The following is a 20,935-nucleotide window of genomic DNA, read 5'->3' as shown; positions in this document are numbered from 1 at the left end:
TGGGGCATTATGCTGCGAGCACAGCCTCTGTTTGAACAGCAAGTTTACCGAGCTGCGGTGGCACGCAGTTAGCACCAGCGGCGAGTCTCAGCCAGACTCGGGGGTGGGGTGTGGGGATGGAGGCAACCGTCCAGCAGGGAAGTAAAACTATTTGTGGATTCACGTTACGGAGGCGTTTGTCATGTTGTGCGAGTTTTAATGTTCGAGACGCCACCGACGTGCTTTACGGACTGTCGCACGCCTCGAGCGCACGACCACCGGGTCACCGTTCTGAGCCAGGCCGGGCCCCGCGCCACCCGGCAACCCACTTTGGGACTACGCTTCCCCGTCGGTTCCGTAACTGGGCCACCGGGCGTCCGCTTTTGTAACGGTGCCACCTGCTCAGTTCAAAGGAACTCAAAAGCAAACGCCTCGTGAAAGACCCAGCGCGGAAGGTCCCTGGGTTTGACCTTCCACAAATCTCACGGTCTACCCCAAACTGCATCCGCACAAACCATGTGGCAGTAGATGCGGATACCTGATGCACAAATGGAACATTTAAAACTCTCCAGTTAGTGTGCGACTGTGCGTCGTCCAGAACGGACCGTGCGACGCATTGCGACGCAATTTATGAAGGAGACATCACGGCGAAAGCAGAAGAAGACCCGCTCAGAACCCGCGTTGAATGGGGCTGACCCCGTTATGAGTCGTGATGACATGGGAGACCAAAGTGGCGTCTGCGTGCCGTGACGTCACACTGTGTATTGCGGTAAAAAATACTAAATACACGGCAAACGATCGATTGATGTGAATGTATATGTTTACATATATATACACATAAATATTAACATTTGTATCTAACAACGTTGTGAGACGAGGCTCAAAAGAAAGCTGTCTGGTGTGGACCAATCAGTTTCAAATACAATGTATCATATTATCAGAGTATGTTTTTTTGGTTTTGCATTCTGGCCACAAGTATTGCGGTTAATGCAGACATGATTCCCTGTAAAAGGTTTCAGTTTGGTGTTTTAACATCTTAACACAGCTGTTTTGTTGCCAGAAAAAAGGGGAAAACCTCTTCTTATATTAACATTTGCCCAACCTCACCAGCTCTTGTGAACCGGGTTAAAGCACACAGCTGGTTTGCCCGGTTTTGAACGCAGGATGTAAGCGGTGCCGGCTGGGCGCTCCGACCTCTCCGCCACCCTGCCCCCCCCCCCCGTCACATCAGGTCACGGTTTTTGGTGTTTGCTGGCGACGGTCGACATCCACACGAGGTCCCGCCAGCCGTGTCGGGGTTAAACCCCCCCACTCAGCATCGCGCCAACGCTTTTCCGTAACCACACTGATTCATACTGTACACAGCAAACATTCAATGGCACGTAGATAATAGAAAAATATGTGCATTCCGTTTTTTGTTACTTTGGAAGCATGTTTAAATATTAATGCTGTTTTTTTTTTCAGAATCAAAATGGATTGCTTTCCAGATTCCTCCACCGAGCTCAGTCATTTGTACATATATTTTATTTAATGTATCATTAGTCTAAGAGAGTAGTTGTTTAGCCTTCGTGAATGATTTTTACGAGGTTTCTGCGATGCCCGGCGGTGCCAGCCCACGGCTCGTGTGTTCTCCACGAGACTGTTTGGCGGCGACTGAACGCTCGGTATCTGAACGCTCGGTATCTGAACGCTCGGTATCTGAACGCTCGGTATCTGAACGCTCGGAATCTGACACCGGGGGCCGTGTAGGCGAGGGCCCAGAAAACCGCGCAGCCACACGGGGGCCGCGGGTATCAAGAGTGCAGCAACACAAATATATCCGACCTGGCCACGGGACAGCCGCTCCCTTTCACCGCCGCGACTGCATCTCGCGCGTCTCTCCACGCCACCCATTAACGTCGGCTTATGACCAAGGCCTATGTGGTGGGCATCAGAAGGCAGTGCAGCAAAATCCATTGTTGTACTGTACTTCTACACTCCCACGTTCATGCAAACCACTTCCACTGGCACACGGGAGATATTTGACCAGTGCGGGCAGGTTGCAGTGGCTATACAAACTGGCCGTATGTATATATTTATGAGAAAAGAAGGTTTACGCTAACACCGGGGCTGGCTTGTCCCCTGCCTTGCCCTTGCCTCGCCCTCGCCCATCTCTCTGCCACCTCCCAGGGGCGAAGTTCGACGTGGTGATGCGCTTCCTGTACGAGCGCCCTTGGAAGCGCCTGCTGAAGATGCGCGAGCTCATTCCCAACGTGCCCTTCCAGATGCTGCTGCGCGGCGCCAACTCGGCGGGATGCGCCAACTACCCCGATCCACTCCGCCTTCGAGTGAGCGCCTCGCACCCTCCCGTCCCTCGCGGCGGCAGCGGGATAAACCGGCGCCGTGCGCCGTCAGTTTTTTTGTCGCGGGGCCGAGGCGAGCGTCGAACGTGTTCATCACGGGACCCGCGGTTGGTCCCGTGATGAACACCGACCACAGCGGGCGCTCTCACCTCCAGCCCGTCGGCCTTGCTTGCTTAGGCTGAATGGGGGGGACGCTCACCTGTGGTCAGGCGATTTGGGGGCTCGCCCGTGGACAGGTGGTGATGGGGTGATTAGTTGTAGTCGGGTGACTGGGCCCTCGCCCGCAGTCGGGCGATGGGGCGGTTAGCCAGAGTCAGGTGACGGTGATCAGCGACGACAAAGTGACGGGACCCTCACCTATAGTTGGGTGAGGGGGCGCTCACAGGAGAGGTACCACTCGCCTGTGTGTGTGTGCGCTATGAGGATGGGTCGTTGTCCAAAACATCGCCTATTGTTGTCGTTTCGTATCGGGGCATTGTTGTTAATGAGCGAGTTGAGTCTTTACAATGGTACTGCAGTTTGACGTGCACTACGTGCTACTCTGGTTCATGAGTAATGCAAGATATATCATAAGTGTAGGATTCTCGAAGTGTTGTGCCAACCTTTCATAGAACATTACTATCTGGGGAGCGTCTCGCAAGTACAACTATAGTTGGGCAGTCCATAATAAGTAACCTGGGACTCTTTTTACATCAGAATGGCGAAGGCACGCAGGGAACATGATGTGAGCAAAACAAAGCTTCTGACCGTGAAACACACCTATATTCTCGCGGGAAACTGATACAAGACGCATAAATCCAGGCGCAACAAAGATTTTAGGAGACATTTATTTCACGCGGAGAGTTGCCACCGCATCTGCCAATTTACCTCGCTTGCCCACCGACGTTGGACCGGCTGATTTATTTATGCGCGGCGCGCTTTGGCGGAATTAGAGTCGGTTTTCTGCCCCGTGCCTCATTTGGATATTCATGTTGTGCCGTGTTGCGGGGGCACGCGTGTGAGCAGCGTCGGTCCGCTTATTGATCCCAGTGGTGGCACGAGATGGATGGGCTGAGCGGGTCCGCTGCCGCTTTGAAACTCTCCCTGGTTCTGCCATGGAAGCGCTGCGTGCGCCCCCCGGCGCGGCGATACGTCAGCCGATGGCGCCGGCGGCAGGCCGGGCTTCTTCACGACTTAAAGAGGCCACGCGGAACGGAAAGCTTCGCGTCTAGGAATACCTTCGGAGGTGATGATAATTATCATGATTATAACAACGGTGACGTAAATTGATTAGTCTCGGAGAACCGCACTGAGTGTCAGGTTTCGTTCGTCGGGAGGATGCTACGTTGGGATGCTTGGACAATTTGCTTCGGTAGGCTCTCGCCATGAGTCCGGCGACCAAGGGGAAGGCCTCAGCCTAGGTGGTGGGAGACTGCTAGGCCGCATCTCAGTGGTCACGTGGCGACAGTATGTCAGCTGCGGGATCTGGTAGAGGGTATCCAGCGTTGCCAGTGAGGTGTGATGGTGGCATGAACAGCTTCAGCTACGATGACATCTTGATCTTGGATCACCCTCGCCCCTCACCGCTCACCACAACTCCAAGGCTGCGTGGGCACTACCCGGACATGCCGATCCACGTGCGCACTCGCGACACGGCGGGCGCCGGCGTCGCGCCCGTGCTGGCGGCGGCCTCGGCACGTCCACCACGCCAGCACGTGGTGGACGTGGCGGTGGACTCCATGTCCGGCATGAACTCGCGGCCCGGCATGGGCGGCCCTGGTGGCCTCGCTGCAGGGCACGGAGCTCGACACGGGTGGGCGTGGCGGGAGCGCGCGGCTCGGGGCAGACGCAGGCGGGCGGGCGGGCGGGCACCACCACCGCCTCGCAGGTGGCTCTCCTCTGAGTTTCCGGGTCGTGCCGTGCGTCGTTTGGCACGTTGTCCGACGTCGGGCTCCGCACACTCGAAGCTTATTCAGGAGCTGAATAGAGTGGCTTGCGCGGTGGTTAGCGTGTGGCGCGATGAACCTCGTGACCCGAGTCTGTGAAGAAGCTCCCCCGCATGCGGAGTGAAAAATGTCAGGCATGATGCCTGTACAAGCTGCAAACACACTGGACAGCAGAGGTATTGGACGGGCAAAAAGGCGCGTCGGTGTCGGGGGCGGGGGGGGGTGTGCGGAGAGCGAGAGGCGGCGCTGCCCACCGCGCGTGGGTGGTGCTCTTTTATCGTTTGAAGTGCTGTTTTAATTGGCTGCTGTAGTCTCATTAAGACCGTGTGCAGTTGCTATCCGTTCTGTTTTTTTTGCAGGACTTTTCCTTCTTGCTTCTCAAGTCGAAGTGCTTATCGACCGAGCGCCCACGCTCCTCGAATATATATTTTTAGTTGTGTTTTTTTTTCATGCCAATTATATTCCGATTGTGCACGCGGCTATGAGATGAAGAAATCCATGTGTCGCGTGGAGCAGTGCACCGCCACCACCACCACCACCACCACTCCCGGAAGGTGACTTCACTGAACTTCTTCTGAAGAACCTCCAGGAGCTTCTTCACAACACCAAGGGCAATGACTTTCATACGCCTGCATCACACTTCAATCAAACTGACATTTTTTTATTCCACAGCTGGAATTTTGCCAAATTAACATAACTTTTTTTTTAAAATATATATCATGGGGTTTTTTTTTTAATCAGCAGGCATGAGCAAACCAGGCCAAGGCTATGAACTCACTACACTCGAGAACTCAGTTTTATCTCGGCAGTCCCAGCTCAGTGCTCTGACATGGGATGAATTCCCTGAGCCACCTCACTGCCCTCTCACCCGTGTTCTGTCTTTAAAAATCTTGCAAAGCATGAGCCGGGTGGTGGGGAGGGGTGGAGATTGTACGCACCCGGATTGACTGCTCACGAATCGGCAGCCTTCACCGCTAGCCAACGACGAGCGTGCGACCTCCCTCGTCGCTCAGGAGATGTACGACCTGACCCTTATCCCGACCCGATCTCTGCAGAGCGCTCGCCGTCATTTTTCGTAACTTCTCAATAACACGCGGGCGCGAATCGGATTCCCCGCAGGCATCGACCTGCAGAAGGTGTTCGACTACAGCGAGTACTGGGAGGTGGCTCGCCAGCTGTACGCGCCCTTTGACTGCACTGCCACCATGACGCCGGGCAACTCGGACGTGTACGAGAACGAGATCCCCGGCGGCCAGTACACCAACTTGCACTTCCAGGTGCACAGCATGGGGCTTGGACACAAGTTCAAGGAGGTGAAGAAGGCCTACGCCGAGGTTAACAAGCTGCTCGGGGATCTCATCAAGGTGCCGCCCCCCCACGTGCTGCTTGCACGCACCGCTTGCAGGCGTCGTTTGCACACACCGCTTGCAGGCGTCGCTTGCATGCACTGCTTGCAGGCGTCGTTTGCACACGCCCCCGCGTGCACGGCAGAGTATAAACTATTAAATCTTCCCTGTGTGCTTGCAAATAAGGCCCGAGTCTCCCGTCGGTGAGCTGCCAGAACGCACCGCCATCCCCCCCCCCCCATCGTGCCCCCCATGGCTGCCCCCCCCCCACCGCCCGGCCGCAGGTGACGCCGTCGTCGATGATCGTGGGCGACCTCGCGCTGTGCATGCTGCAGGATGGCCTGACCCGCCAGGAGGTGTCGCTGCCCGAGTCCGTCGTGGAGTTCATGCAGGGCCCCACTGCGCAGCATGGTGAGAGTCCGCCCGTCGCTCCGTCCAACTCCCATCCAGCGTCTGAACCCTCAACCTTCCGATTGCGGAATGCTCGCTGTACCGCTGAGCAGACTGGCCGGTTAATAACATTACGACTGACAATGCAGTATTATTTTTCTGCGTCTCATCGACGGAGTTAAACAAATGCTGCCGAGTTGCCCGGTGCCACCAGTAAGAGCCCTGCGCCAAGAACACCGAAGGACCCGTTGTGTGTGAGCAGTCGGGTTTAGCGGTGCGACATTTCATTGCTGGTAGCCGCGGTGCCCGCGCGGGTGCCGGAGCCTGCGCGCATCACCTGGTGAGCCCGGGGCAAAGTATCCCCGGCCGCACGGCGTCCCCACATACTCTCGTTGTCATTTCACTCGGCGGAGGCTCGTATCGAGCCCCTAGGATGAGGGCAGTGGTCAAGGTCTGTATCGGGGATGCGCGTTATGAATTATTGATAACCTGTCATGGGACTTCTAAGCCACAATACCGCGAGGATACTTACACTTCAAGGGATAGACGCTTCTGGGTGCTGCACACGTGGGCTTAATTTGTTAGTGTTGTGCCCAGAAGGAATCTCGGGCAGCTTCACGAGTACACGGAACGGGAGGGGCACATTCATCAACTTTCGTGAATCTGGCGGGCAGTGATGGGAGCGCTCCGTTATTATCGGCGTTCTGTTGAGTGAAGGCCATTTGGCGAGTGCAGGGAACGGATTGGGGGTGGGGGAGGGGGTCGGCGTGGAGGCTGGGCGGTGCCGTGGCACGGCGGACCGAGGCGCGCTGCGCGAGTGATGGAAATGACGGTGGTTGGAGCGGTCCCCTCCATGACTTTCTCCCCCTGGGTAAATGCCTGCCTCGTCGGTGGGGTCGTGCGCACCGCCGGCGTGGCGACGTGGCCGCTCTGCTTTAACAACGCTGAGGACGGCGAACCACAACGACAAAGAGAAGTGCTCGTGTTTATGAAACTGGCTGGGTCTAAGATAAGTCGAGTGCTGCCGGACGGCTGAATTTGGCAATTTGGAAAGCGACACGCCAGCCTGCCTGCATCGTTTGCGCTGTGTGTCACCCGCGATGGCCTCCGGGAGCAAGGGACGGTGACCCAAACAAAACGTAAGCAGCAGACGAAGCATACGCAGAGAAGCGTGGAGAGGCGTTCACTTGGAATCACTGTTGGGAGAGACCGGAGCGCATGGTCAGGGAGCCAAGCACGAATCGTGAACACGATATTGACCGTTAGAGAACGTACGTGGGCGTGGGCAGGACACGCGGCTTGAGGAGGAGGACGATGGCCGGCGTGATTGCTGCGTGGCGTCGCCTCCACGTCCCCGAGGTTTTAGTTTGGCGCGAGCGATGGGTTGTAGCGGCAGATGCCGCGCTCCGGATGCCGCGTAACTAAAGGGATGCGGGGAACAACCGGTTGTGAAAGGTGAGGCAGATGCTGAGCCACCGAAGGCTGTAGACGCTCTACGATGGGTATAATAAATCCACACAATGCTATCATACGCACGCGTCTACCCCGAGGCGCGCGTTGCTTCTCTCGCGCGGACAAGCGATCGCCGCCTGCCCACGGACGTGCGCGCCTGCTGACCGCGTGCACACACGGACGGACGCACGTGACGCGCGCAAATGAACGCAAAACCACGAAATCGGCCAAACTGCTGCGAGTAGCGAGGGCGGCGTTTTGCGACACGAGCACCGCGGTAGAGCGCGCGGGCGACGCCGGTGGATCGCCGGCGGCTCGCGGGCCGACGTGGGAGCCATCGCCGAGGGGTTCACGTTTGCGTGGGCGCTCGCCCACCTCGTCGCGAGCCGTGAGCGCGGTGCGTCCCCCGGCTGGTTGAACCCCTCGCTCGCGACGCAATCGTTCGTCGACCCAATCGTCAGGAACTCCTCCCCCTCCCCCCCCCCCCCTCACCTCAATGAGGACTTGTGGACAACGCTCATAGCTGTTAAGCAGTGCCGGGCAAGCCGATCGATCGCCCCTGCAGGGCGTGCAGAGGAGGGCGGCTTCCGCTACCGCCCCTCCTGTTGCGCTTGACCCACGGAGGGGTCGTGGCGTCCTCCACTCCAGCCGGTCACTCGCGACGAGCCCCCGTGTCATCCCGCTCTGGCGGCGCCACCGTGGCGCACGCGTGGCGGGAGCTTGCCGGTGCTCAATTTTCGAGTTTCGTTCGCCAGCAAACGCTCTGCTCTCTGCGATGCGTGTTTTTTTCTATGGCCGTCACGGCCGCCGATGAGGCGGACGTAATTGTGCCTGCGCGGGGATAACGCCCGGTAAGCTTTCCTATTGGAAATAACGCCGCTGTAGACGTTGCATTGAGTGACAGTCTACCGCATGAGTCTCATTCACCGTTTCACATATAATGCCTTTCATGGCACCCGTTATGGTCCTTAGATCGTTCATAAATCACCCCGCGTACAACCCCGGAGCTGGAAGTAATGCACTTGGCATGCTTTATTGAACACTTGCAGTGTAGGGTAATTCTTTAAATCTCTGAAACGACTGTAAATTACATTTTAATTTATGTATCCCCCCACACATCAAAGAGGTGTCAGAATGCGTTATAAACTGGGACGCGTTCTATCGGTTACACTGAAGGTGACCACAAGGGGATGCGGGAAGACTAACGGGGCTTTCTTCCGCAGGCGGCCACCAGTGCTCGCGAGTCGTTTGCAAGGCCTGCTGCTCGTTCCCGCAAACAAAGCACATTACGCCGCGCTTGTGGCGACCTATATTTAGACACGATCGCTGCCGCTGCATCAGCGTTTTGCTAATGGTTTGTCTCCACGCGCAGGAATTAAACGCACATGGATTGTAGCGCCGCGACGGAACTGGCGGTCGCTGCGAGCGACTGACATCCGCCTCTCGTTGCCGTCTCGGGCTCGTCCCGCCGTTCGTTTTCGAAGCCAATCGAGGCAAATGCGAATTATGACGGTCGTTGGCCCGCTCGCGCCCGTTGGGTCAAAAACTCGGTTACCGTTTGGAGGAAGTTTTTAATTATACTTTTTTCCCAAGTGCGTCACGTTCACGACAATAAAGAGATCTGTTGCAGTCAACCAAATCGCTTATAATAGGGCGATAATTCAATTAGTACAGAGGTGCTGTGCAGTTCCCAATCATATTAAAGGACCCATAAAATTCCTCAAGCAAGCTCCCCAATGGTATCGCGTCACTTCACCGTGGACCCTTAACGATTGGACCGTTAATTAAACGGAGTTTATATAGCATTAGATGCCCTTAGATGACAGTGGATCATTATAATACCACTACGGATCATTAACACTAAGTATTGCAGTATTATAGTGGCGAGGTGATACCGGCTACGTGCAGCGGGCGTTAGACGTCAGGTCACAACGGCGCCGGATTTTCTCGTAGAAACAGTGGCGCGAGCGGACCGCGGCCATAGCCCCCGAGTCAAATCGCGCTGTCTTAATTAATAATTCTCTCTCGTCGGATCCTGCCCGTTGCGTCGGCTCCGTGGTTTTTGCCGGTGGCGCACATCTGGCTCGATGGCGTGCGCTGTTTAAGGAGGCGACACCGGCGCGCATGACCGGAACGTAATTGGGTCACACCGCACGACGTCACGTGGGAAGGAAAAAAAAAACAGCTTGCACCGTCGCAGGCAGAGTGTTCCTTGCCGTCGGCTGTTGCAGGATTTAGGCAAACGCCGCGAAAACTCTCTGTTTTCAGCACCCGCTCTAAAGCTCGCTGATAACAACGCCGTCAGCCTCTGCCTGTCAAAAGGTTTCACGCAGTGTTGAGTTTTTTTTTTAATTGTCATCGCCATCATCATGATCATCACTGCAAAGGAGGTTATTAAGGATATTTCCAGAAAGCACTTTTCCTCTCCCCACCCCACCCCCCCCCCCGTCTCCTGCTCCCTCTCCGTCCTCACCGTAGCGCCGCCCCCGTCTCTCGGTGCCCGCGGTGCGCCAACATGGCCGCCCGCTGGCCCGCCGCCTCCCGTTTCGGTGGTGAGCCGTCAGCGGTGATTGATGGATTCGGTGTCGCCGGCGCTTCTGCTGAGACGTTGTTTATGGCTCGAGCGCCGAGGAAGGACTCCATTGTTACGCGCCATAAATAACGGCAGCGCGGCCCTCGTGCCGAATGCCGCTCAGTGGTGCGTCCGCAAATGTCCGCGCGCTCCATCGCGCTCCCTTTGTGCGCAAAGGTGCAACGCAAACCTCTCCTGTCTCATCGTCGTCGTCGTCGTCGTCGTCATCACGGGCGGGTTCGCGCTGCGGCGGAATGGGACATTAGGCTCCCCGTTCGGTGACATCAGTCACCGGACTCACCGCTGTGCCGTCGCGATATTTTTAATCGGTGCGGAAGAGGCGGTGGGGTGGCTTGCGGGGGGATGCGATAACCGCGCCGGGAGCACTGAGCCGGCAGCGCTGAGTGGCCGGGCGGGTTTTAGCCCCAGGCTTTGGTTGCGGCAAGCTGCAGCCGTCGAGCTACTGGGTTCGAATCTGCGTCTCGGCCGCCCGGGATTCGCTCGGGCTCTCATATTGACCAGAGTTTTCTGTACAATTACAACCGATAAAGGTTTTTTTTTTTTTTAAATTAACTAAGGATATTCCAACTCTGAAATGAAAATTGCATCACCGTGCAATTACCAATCTTTGCAGAGCATATGTACGCACATATATAAAATTATGCCTCGCGTTTGAATGAGTACGCAATATGGCCAGCGGTAGAGCAAGTGGCTCGCAATTGGAAGGTTGCGAGTTCACCTCCCGGTTGGGCGTTGACTTGGCCCATCATCCCTCTGGGATCAAGAAATAAATACCACTTTGTGTGGGGGAAAGTCAACGGCAGTTGTCCTATGGATAGACTTGTTCCCACCACACGAACGTGGAACTTCCCCCACAAACCCAGATCGGTAAACAGGACATGCGCACCGCGTCAGTGCTCATTTGAGCAGGAGATCACTCTGACTTTTCCGGCTCGTATGAATCAAGAGGCAATTGAAAAAGACTCAGAGTTAGCTCTGTGCAATCATCTCCTGGGGCGGTGATCTGGCACAGAGTAGTGCGCTGCTAGATGGGCGAGTCGATGGACGCGTCTGTGCGTTGTGACGTGACGCCGCATGATTGGTGGGTGGTGCTGCAGGTTAGGGGTGTCGAGGGCCACCATCCCAAGGGGCTCAAGTGGTGGTTTTTAATCTTCTTTAAATTGGCCCTCATCAATATCCAGGGACAGTACAAAAAAACTCCCCACTTTAAATCAAGACGTCTGCTTGTCACTGCTTTAAAAAAAAAAAAAACCTCATTCAGACACTTCATTTAATATTTATACTGTTTATAAGGTTCACTCGACTAGGCGTGAATTGTGCCGGCTTGGGGAGCCCTTCATCCAGCAGTGAATTGAACATGCCTGCTGATGATGGTTAATCGATGATGATGATGATGATGTTTAAAAAAAAAAATGAATCGGCTGAACATGGCCATGCAGAGGCCCGCCGTGCAGCAGGCAGCCACGCGACCCACGCGCGCGGGTGGGGACACACAGGGGCCCGCCGCTATTGCCGCCAACGCGGCAACGGCGACGCACCCTCCCGGCGTCTTGCGATCGTGCGCCGCCGCGCTGGCGTGCCAGAGCAGCGCAGCGCCGACTGGTAAACCGCGCGAGCGCCGCTGTGCCGGGGCGCACCTTGTAATTCCCTCCTCTCCCCTCTGTCATGAGCTGCTGTCTGCAGCCGAGAGAGAGAGAGAGAAGAGGCAGGGGAAGAGAGCGTGGCGGGAGGGGAGGTGGGGAGAGCGGAAGGAGCATTGTCGCAGGGGCCGTACGGACTCCGCGAGGCTCTCACGGGGAAGGAGGCATCTTTTAAAAAAAAAGATGCCGCCGCTGCATATGTTAGCAATCGCCGGCAATTGGGGCGATCGTGCCGTACTTTTGACCATGCCCAATCAGAGCCTTCGCAAGTTCAGGTCCCTCCTAGCAATCTGTAAAAGCGATATTATTTTTTAATTGGCTTGTTGTCATTCCCGTTGGCAATATAATTAAATATCCCTCGTAGGGGGGGGGCGGCGATGAGGCAAGGTACAACGCCCCCCCTACCCCACATAAAGGTCAGGATCATCTTCCCGAAGGGGTCAGGGGTCACCTCCCACAATGGTCGAGGTCACACCAATGATGTGCTTCTCTTTAAGCATTACATCTGCCGGTCATTGAAAGGCCACGCGCGGTTACGCTGGCTGCTGAGATCAAACATCTTTCAGGCCCGGGATTTTTGTCTGTGTTCAGCTCACGCGATGAGGCTCCTTCCTGGACTTTAGTTGAGAATGCTGTAATTACGGTAGCTGATTGTGCAAATGTTTTATTTTTTTATTATCTTACAATATACATCCTGGATGAAGGTGAAGCTGTCCCCCACACCTTGTCGGTCTGGAAGTTGTTGGACTATACTTCACCACACTGGTCACTGCGAGCTGGTGAAGGGAGGGATCCAGGGCAAGCGCAGATATCACTCACCATTGATGTTAGCTGTGGCAGGGAGTCGAGCTCAGGTGAAAGGTTGCATAGTGCAGTGTTTGGCCCGCTGCTCCTACGCTCAACGTTGTTTAAAGACGAGCAATAGCAGCGACATTCACAAAACATTAAAAATAGGTCAAATTCAAGATGTAAGTGACGAATAACATTGTCCCAAAGTCTTACAACAAGAGCTTTTATTCCCTTCAGATGGTAACTAAGACCACCTGAGCTGCGGCATTCAGCAACGCAGATGTCCAATATGTCCGATCGTTTTGTTTCGTCAGTCGCATTTGGCAATGACTCTTGCTCCCCCCCTCCCAACCGTGCCTCGAGACGGCCGCGTCCCCGCGCGTCTGTAAGGCGGCAGACGGACCGGCGGGCTTGATGGCTCTCGCCGCGGAGCTACAAGCTCGTTGATAGCGTTCCAGCGGCGCGTTATTACCGCGGGGGCGGGGGGGGGGGCGGCGAGGCACGGGCGCGAGCGGACGAGAACATCGGTCTCGGAGGCGGCTCGCCAACGCCGGACCACCTGGTGGCGGCGCGGCCCCCCGCGCCGTTAAAGGTGCACGCGGAACCGCGGCGAGCGCCGCCCCCGGTCCGTATTCAATTATCGCGGCGAAACGCTCAGAGGTGTAACAGCCTCCTCGGCGTGGGCCTACAGGAATTTTAATTGCGCGCGTTGGAGCTCGAATATTCTTCGCGCAATATTCTCTCAATGCTTATCGGGCTTATGATCGTTGAACACATCGCGATTTTCTGCATCATCTGTCCACTCGGTCTTTAAGTTCTCGAAGCAGAAAATTGGGTTTGTGGTATAAAATAAAATAAATCATGCGGTAAAATGGGCCCGATTAGCGGCTCGTCTGTCGCTCGCATCCCGAATGGGTGTCTGGTGCGGTTCCCTCGGTGGGTGGAGAGCCCCTCGGAAGAGGGCCGACGATAATCTGGCACTCACCGGCCACCACAAATAATATTTATCGATCTCGTGGACGATTTGCCGTTTTGATAATATACACATTTCATTGATTTTTATTTCTTGAAGCATAGTCGCCGCCTTTCATTTGTTTTGCGCGTTTGGAAAAAAAATAGCTCACAGAGAGCATCGAGGCGTCTGTATTGTTAACAGCTTTGTCTCGCGATGATTCACAGGCGAGCGATCCACCCACCACCAGCTCATTTCACGTTGCGTGCGCTGAGCGCTCTGCAAGGAGACTCAACGTACCGGCGAATGCGCCGCGCGTGTGGCACGAGAGATCGGGGACCGCGCCGAAAGTGTCACGGTTCACCTGGAGACGCGTCCGGCTGCCGCCCTCCGGCCGATTTGCCTTGCACGCATTCCGGCACGGGTACTACGCCGCAGGGCAACGCGGCCTATCCAGTCGCGGTGCAATTGAGGGATGACTTCCAATCACGGTTTGCCTCCTAACGGAGAGAACGTTTGGCTGGATTGCGAGTGAGGATCGTGGCGACGCTGGTGGTGATGCACGCCGATCGGTATTCCGTCCGCACGATGCCCGTTTGTTAAAGTCCCGTCTCTGTGTGGTGAGCAGCACAGGGTTAAGAGGCGGCTTCTGTCCGGTTACCAAAGTGGTGCGGCAGATTCTCTCGTGCGCCAAGGATTAACGGCTTTCCCGGCCACCATGTTTCGCGTGGCTTTTCCAGGATGTGACAAAAAGTCTCTAATTTACGTAATTGGCTCCATCGGTGTACGGTACAATGGAGGTAATTTGCGGGAATGCTGAATAATTATCTTGCTCCAGGTTTGTGACCGCACTCTTCGTCCAAGGCAATTAGCAGTCGACAAAGTGTGGGCGGTTACGTCCATTGTGTCCCGGTTAGGGTCGTGCAGTGCAGTTTATACTGCACTGTGCATTTTATTTGGGTCACACAATAATCTCTGGTAATTGTGGAGAATATAAAATCACAAAATAGATAAACAGACTGTACGTCTCCTTTATATATGCGTCTCTCCACGTGAGAAATAAAAGTATTGAGTACACAATGCGTCTGCCCCACGGCCTTCTCGAAGTGCGTAATTATGCTGCCTTGATTCAAAGCAAGCTTACTCGACATGCAGTATATCGTCAGCAGAATCAGCCTTGCTCGAAGCAATCTGTGAATGTCCACATTTTATAGGCAAGGATCCCCCCTTTAAGGTATGAAATGGAACAAAGTGTTTCGTGACATTGCATCATCAGTGGCGCACGAGCACAAATGATAAAACACTAAACGCATAAGTCAATAAAACTCTTGCTTTCAAAGAAAAAATAAATATATGATAGGTGACGTTTTTGGAAATGGCCCCTTCTTCATAGCGATGGCCCTTCATAGCACATAATGTGGCTACGAAAAGCCACGTCGTGCGGCTATTAAGAATGGCCACGTGATATGCTATGAAAAAGGGTCATCGCCTGAAACGTTGCCTATTATATACTTTTCCATTCAAGGCCACGGTGCTATTGACAAACGTGTTGAGTTTTTTTTTCTCTTTAAACAATCGATCGTCGCTGTGGAGAATATAAATAACAACAGATAAGCTGACAATCCACCTCCTCTATCAATTGGGTGCCGACATGCTCAAATGCTGCTGCACTGGTCATGGGTTCCGGACTGGGGCCACCTGCCCAAAGCGTCAGTTATGAATGAGGCTATTTTGTCTCTCCATCATCCATCGCCCATCTGTCCGTCGGAGAACACTCCGCAAGTCTTTGCGAAAAAATACAATTCCCGCGAAGCGATCCGCTGTGAAGCGTCCCGCTCGGCTCGCCGGCACCGGCGCCCTGAACCGGCGCCCTGAACCGTGCGTAGCTGTTGGGTCACGTTGGCGACGAAACATTTAGAAAGAAGCACGCGTATTTAAGCATGGCTGTATTAATTAACGATCTGCGTGCCCGTGTGAACGCCGGCACGTGCGCCTAACGCGCGCCTCCGTGCGTGCGTTAGGCGCGCGCACATTTTCTGTTGCGGTCAAAGCACCGAACTAAACTCCGACTCTCTTAATGGATTGTGGCATGTATGCATGCACAATAATATTTCAACAAAAATTACATCTCTTCGTTCGAACGTTTGTTGAGGTGTTCTCCGCTGGTAGTGGCCCTGAACCGGTTATGGGAATGTTTAGATTCTGTGGCTGGGGCTGCCGTGCACACAGAGTGAGGTGAACGTCCATTGGTTGACGCTCGTGAACGACTCCCCTCACATGGCACTCCCATGGCTGATTGGTTGTCAGTTTTCCATCTGTCTACCTACTCGATTGTCTGTCTGTGTGCCTGCTTGATTGTTTGTCTGTCCCTCTGCCAAACTGCCTGTCTGTCTGCTGATATGCCTGTTTTGTCCGTCTGTCTGCCTACCTGTCTGTCTGTCTGCTTATCTGACTGCGTATGTTCCTGTCTGCCTGCATATATGTCTGTATATTTGTCTATCTCTGTCGGCCTAATTATCAATCTTTCTAAATGTCTTGTCTGTTTATCTGTATGTCTGCCCGCCCTATATCTGTCTGCTGACACGTTTGTCCATCTGTTTGTCTGCCTTACGTTTCTACTTGCCCGTTGTCCGCCAGGCCTACCGCTTGCCCGTCCGCTTGCCCGTCCGTTCACCCGTGCGTCTTTTTCCGTCGTGTCCCTCCAGATTCTGAAGGACATGGAGCGGACCGAGGGCCGCCCCGGGGCGTCGCTGCCTCCCCCGGACTTCGTGCAGCTGGAGAAGGATCCGAAGGGGCGGCACGGGAGGGACACAGCCCGGAGGACGTCGTGTCGGCCTCCGTGCACCCGCAGGCAAGGGAGTGCGCCGCACGGCGTGCTCGCCGAGCACAGAGGCGCAGCGCGCGCACCGGCAGGGTCCCACATCGGGCACCGTTGTCAGACGCGATCGATCCACCGCTGGACGAAGGCCTCTCCCCGTAATCCAGCAATCATGATCTTTCCACTGCTCGGTGAAGGCCTTCCTAAGGTGTCTCATCATTGGCCGTGGTCTATCCACTGCTGGGCGAAGGCCTCCCCAATCCGTCATCGTCTCTCGTGAACTTGCGGCACAACGTTCCGTCGAACTCCTGCACATGAGCTGAATTTATCGCTCAGCCTCCACGTTGGTTTAGCTAAGTCGGTGTGACAAACTCAATCGGTTAAATTAAATGCAATCAGTCAGAGGTGGTCGGGTCACTTGGAAATCAGAGGCACTGCGCTGATACCGCTGAAAACCTAGGTTCGAATCCGGGTTTCCGCCATCCGTGATAATTACTGGGTTCTCCACAGTAGCGAGTTGACAATATCGGCCGGGTCACCAATGACTGCACAAAAAAAACATAATATTCCGTTGGGGTTTTCGGTACGCCAACGGTGCCTTTCTTCCGCCACAAGGAGTACGCCGACTACAAAAGTCTAAAACTGGCTTTCATGGTGGGTTGGGGGGGGGGGGAGGCATGGGACGGAGCTGACCCTGAAGGCGTGTAAATATACATGCACAGATAGTGATGCCAAGAGCTGCCACCGTCAATCTTACCCGCTGGATATGAGACATTTCGGAGTGCGGTATTGACTGGGTTCTACTCAGCCAGTCCATTACCGAGCATCGAGCATTGGCAAGCCCCGAGCTTCCGTGTGGCCCAACCGCACAGGTGATGTGAGCGTTCCTATGCGGCAGTGTTTTTGTTGTTGCGCCTGTTAATAAATGTGCGTTTCATCTCGGCGTGCGAGTTAAGTTCAGAGTTGGCTGCACAAGTTAAGTTGTTTGAACGTGCAGAATTTTTAATGCAAGCTAAGATGCTTGGGCTTTGTGATGTTTTTTTTTAAAGGTTTTATTTGACGTGGAATATAACCCCCGCTCAACGGGGTTGTCAAACATCGTACGAACAAATTCAGAGATGGAATGAGGTGAAGTGGCGGCGCGGTGAGCCAGCGTTGACGGTAGACTTACACTGAGTGGGGGGGTTGGTGAGCCAGCGTTGACGGTAGACTTACACTGAGTGGGGGGGTTGGTGAGCTAGCGTTGATGGTAGACTTACACTGAGTGGGGGGGTTGGTGAGCCAGCGTTGACGGTAGACTTACACTGAGTGGGGGGGTTGGTGAGCCAGCGTTGACGGTAGACTTACACTGAGTGGGGGGGTTGGTGAGCCAGCGTTGACGGTAGACTTACACTGAGCTGGGGGGTTGGTGAGCCAGCGTTGACGGTAGACTTACACAGAGTGGGGGGGGGGGGGGGGTTTGTGAGCCAGCGTTGACGGTAAACTTACACAAGGGGTGGGGGGGGGGGTGCCGTGTCTTGCAGGTGTTCGACGAGTACAAGGAGTTCACGGCGCAGTTCTGGCCGGTCGAGTGCCTCAACACTCGCCTCTTCCTGGAGGGGGACCCCAAATTGTCGAAGAATTCCAGGTGAGGCCTCGCACCTCGTCGTACTTCGTCATCCCTCGTCGGCCCCGCGAAGGGCCGGGTCACTCACCGCGGCGCTGCCCCCGTAATTCACGGAGCCGTGGAATTGCGTCATCGTCGTAACGTTTCCATGCTCCGTCGCGGATGTTTTTTTTGCATAAACGCCCGAGGCGATTTCTCTTGATGACCAAAGGCAAGCTGAGGGCAAACACAAATACCGACTCATGCGCACGCACTCACAATCAGTTTGACCTTTATTTACGTGGTTGTACGTTTCGTGGCCGCTCGCGAGGAAGGGACTAGAAAGAGATGCGTGGAGATTTATTTTTTGCTCGGTTGCATACGGTTAAGAGTGATGCCTAAGTAATAATAACGTTGCGGTTACATCTTTAATTTCTTGATTTATTTCAAATTCGCTTGAGACGACGGTCGGCTGTTTGGAAACGCAGCGGACTCCCCCCTCCCGCACGGTTGTGGCGGTTGTTGTTGCGTCCCCGCTGCGCCGAGCGTAATTACCCCGCGTGTCGATCTCTCTCACCCATATGCCTCGCTTTCTCCTCCGCTGCCTCCCTTTGACTCGTCTATCCCACCGGGTATAAATCGGTCAATTATCTAACCTGGGAAATGGGACGTTACCCTGAGGCTTGAAGCTCATTAAAGGATGTCTTCTGTTTGGGGAATTTCTCCTTGCCGGTAGGCAGCATATGGCCCGCCATAATTGTGCGTGGGACTCGCGCGAGGCTCCGGCAGCGCCCGCGCTTGACGCGTTGCGGCGCCACGCCGGGGAATTTGCCGTCCCCCCGAGGGGGGATCTCCGGTTTGTCGCCGGCGATTGTTGTTATTTTCGCCGCGACCGCTCGACTTGCGCTTTCGAATTGTCGCGCCCCACACGTTGGCCGCTCGTCGACTTGGGTTGCATTCATCACGCAACAATGCGTCGTCCCGAGGCCATCGGTCACGCCGGCAATCCTTCCACGAACGCACGGTCTCGTTAAGAAGCGGATACCTGCGCTTATGCACGCACGGGCCCGCGCACCCGTACGCACGCGCAAAGTAAGGGCACTGACATTTTATTTTTTAAACAAACCTCAGGTCGCCGCTAAATCACAACGCGACGGGTGTTGCGCAGGTTGAGCTGGAGAGGGGGAAGACGCTGATCATTAAGGCGCTGGCTCTGGGAGACCTCAACAAGGGCCACCGGGAGGTGTTCTTTGAGCTCAACGGGCAGCTCCGATCGGTGCTCGTCAAGGACACCAAGGCCATGAAGGTAGAGACGCACGATCCAATCGTCGGCCGTGTTAGAGACGCGCTCCATTTTTTATTCGCCGTATAAATTATGTATTGCCGATGTCTCCGCGCGATGCTGTGATTCCTTTAATAAAGAACGGGGTTCAATCGCGTGGTCTTGAAAAGAGTAAAGATCGGCAGCGTCGCCAGGAAGCCCCCCGCGACGAGGGTGACAAGCGCGGTGACCGCGACGCGTGACCTCGTTGTGTCGTCGCCTCCGTATGCGCACAGCAGGGGGGCCACGCCGCCCTGCGCCGCGTTGGCCGCAATCGAGCGCCGACCTCTCCGACCCCATCGACCGCCGGCCGATGGAGGGGGAGAGGCTCACGCTCGGCTCGCGCTCGGCGTGCGTGCGGGGCCACCGGTTGTGGAGGACGCCGTGCAAGGCCGCCGGCGGTGACGGCTCACGCTGTGATCTCGTGGTGTCCTCTGCTGCTCCTCGCCAGGGTGAGCGATCGTCTCCACGAGACTCGGTGTGCACCACAGTCATGGGGCGGCGTTGGTTGTCGCGCTGCGCTGTGAGCTCGACGACCCGGGTTCGAATCCCGGCCACGGCTAACATCTGTGGAGAGCGATGTCTGAACCTGTCCCGAGCTTCCCTTGGATCGACTCGGCCTTAAACGAGTACCTGGTGTGTAACCACGAGTACTCGTGAAACAAAGACGGAAAGCGGTCTGTGGTCTGTGCGTGAACGTGGTTTCTGCTCTCGTTCACAGAACATGCACGTGCACCCCAAGGCGCTGAAGAGCGTGAAGGGGCAGTTGGGGGCCCCCATGCCGGGCAGCGTGATCGAAATCAAGGTGAAGGAAGGGCAGCAGGTGGAGAAGGGGCAGCCCCTGTGCGTGCTGAGCGCCATGAAGATGGAGACGGTGGTGAACGCGCCCATGACGGGAAAGATCACCAAGCTGCACGTGCAACCCAGCATGACTCCTGCGTCGAATGAAACGCGATTGGACGCGCCTGCGGGAAAAGCCTGCGCTAGCGTCCGCGCACGATTCGTCCGGGAGCAAGGCGTGTGCCCGTTCGTGGGTATCGCCGCGGAATTCGAGCATTGCAGCAATTGACACTGAAATGATTACCTCCGCCCTCTGCTTTCCGGGGCTCGCGAGTGAGCAGGGCAGACAGCGGCAAGCGCGCGCTGAACCGACCTTCTGTGAGACTTGTCGAGCGCACGCCGTCTGCAGAGTTAGTTGAGGATAGCTCGGCGTTCCCGCAGACAGCACAGATTCTCCCCGCACGACAGCATGCCATGCCGCAACCACGGGTAATTATATGCTGAATTCGGAATGAGGAAAAAAAAGTTTCTAATTACATTTCAAATCAAAAATTTTAACCAGGATGTGTATTAGTCCCATAATCTGTTCTCTGTCTGAGAGGGGATGAAGGCGGTGTGAGCTATTTCAACCCTTTGCTCGCAAGAAGACGGAAGTGAAAAGAACAAAGTGTGAATTAAGTTAATGCTGCGCTATATTTCCAGAAGTGGGCAGACAAAAGTAAGAATGCCGGGGGCCACTATCTTATGAGTTTATGCATCGTTTTTGAATCAATAATTATTTTTTTAACCAACCGATGGGAGCTTTTTGTTGTTTTTATTTGACCCTTCTTGGTTCGCGTGCCTCTCGGGTATCAACAACGGCCCACGCCGTGCCAGCGGGATGGCTGCTCGCTGCAGCGGATTCGCGACGTTGGGGACAGGGCTCTGGTCTCCATGTTACAGCCACGGAGGATCCTACGGATGTCCCGCTTACGGAGAGTCGGGGGGCGGCGGGGGGGGAAATGCATTTTGTTCGACCGTCGG

General features: G+C 55.3%; 1 pseudogene; it reads left to right on the top strand.

Annotated features, from left to right (window-relative positions):
* The window catches only part of LOC116943126 (pyruvate carboxylase, mitochondrial-like), a 36,518-nt pseudogene extending 15,815 nt beyond the window's left edge, over window positions 1–20,703 (top strand).
* The last annotated feature ends 232 nt before the right edge of the window (window positions 20,704–20,935 follow it).

The sequence above is a fragment of the Petromyzon marinus genome, chromosome 17 (genome assembly GCF_048934315.1).
Source record: "Petromyzon marinus isolate PM22_M1 ecotype Great Lakes invasive population chromosome 17, UKy_Petmar_22M1.pri1.0, whole genome shotgun sequence".
Taxonomy (NCBI): domain Eukaryota; kingdom Metazoa; phylum Chordata; class Hyperoartia; order Petromyzontiformes; family Petromyzontidae; genus Petromyzon; species Petromyzon marinus.
Note: the sequence above shows the minus strand (reverse complement) of the source record. Positions and strands in the feature narration are given on the sequence as shown.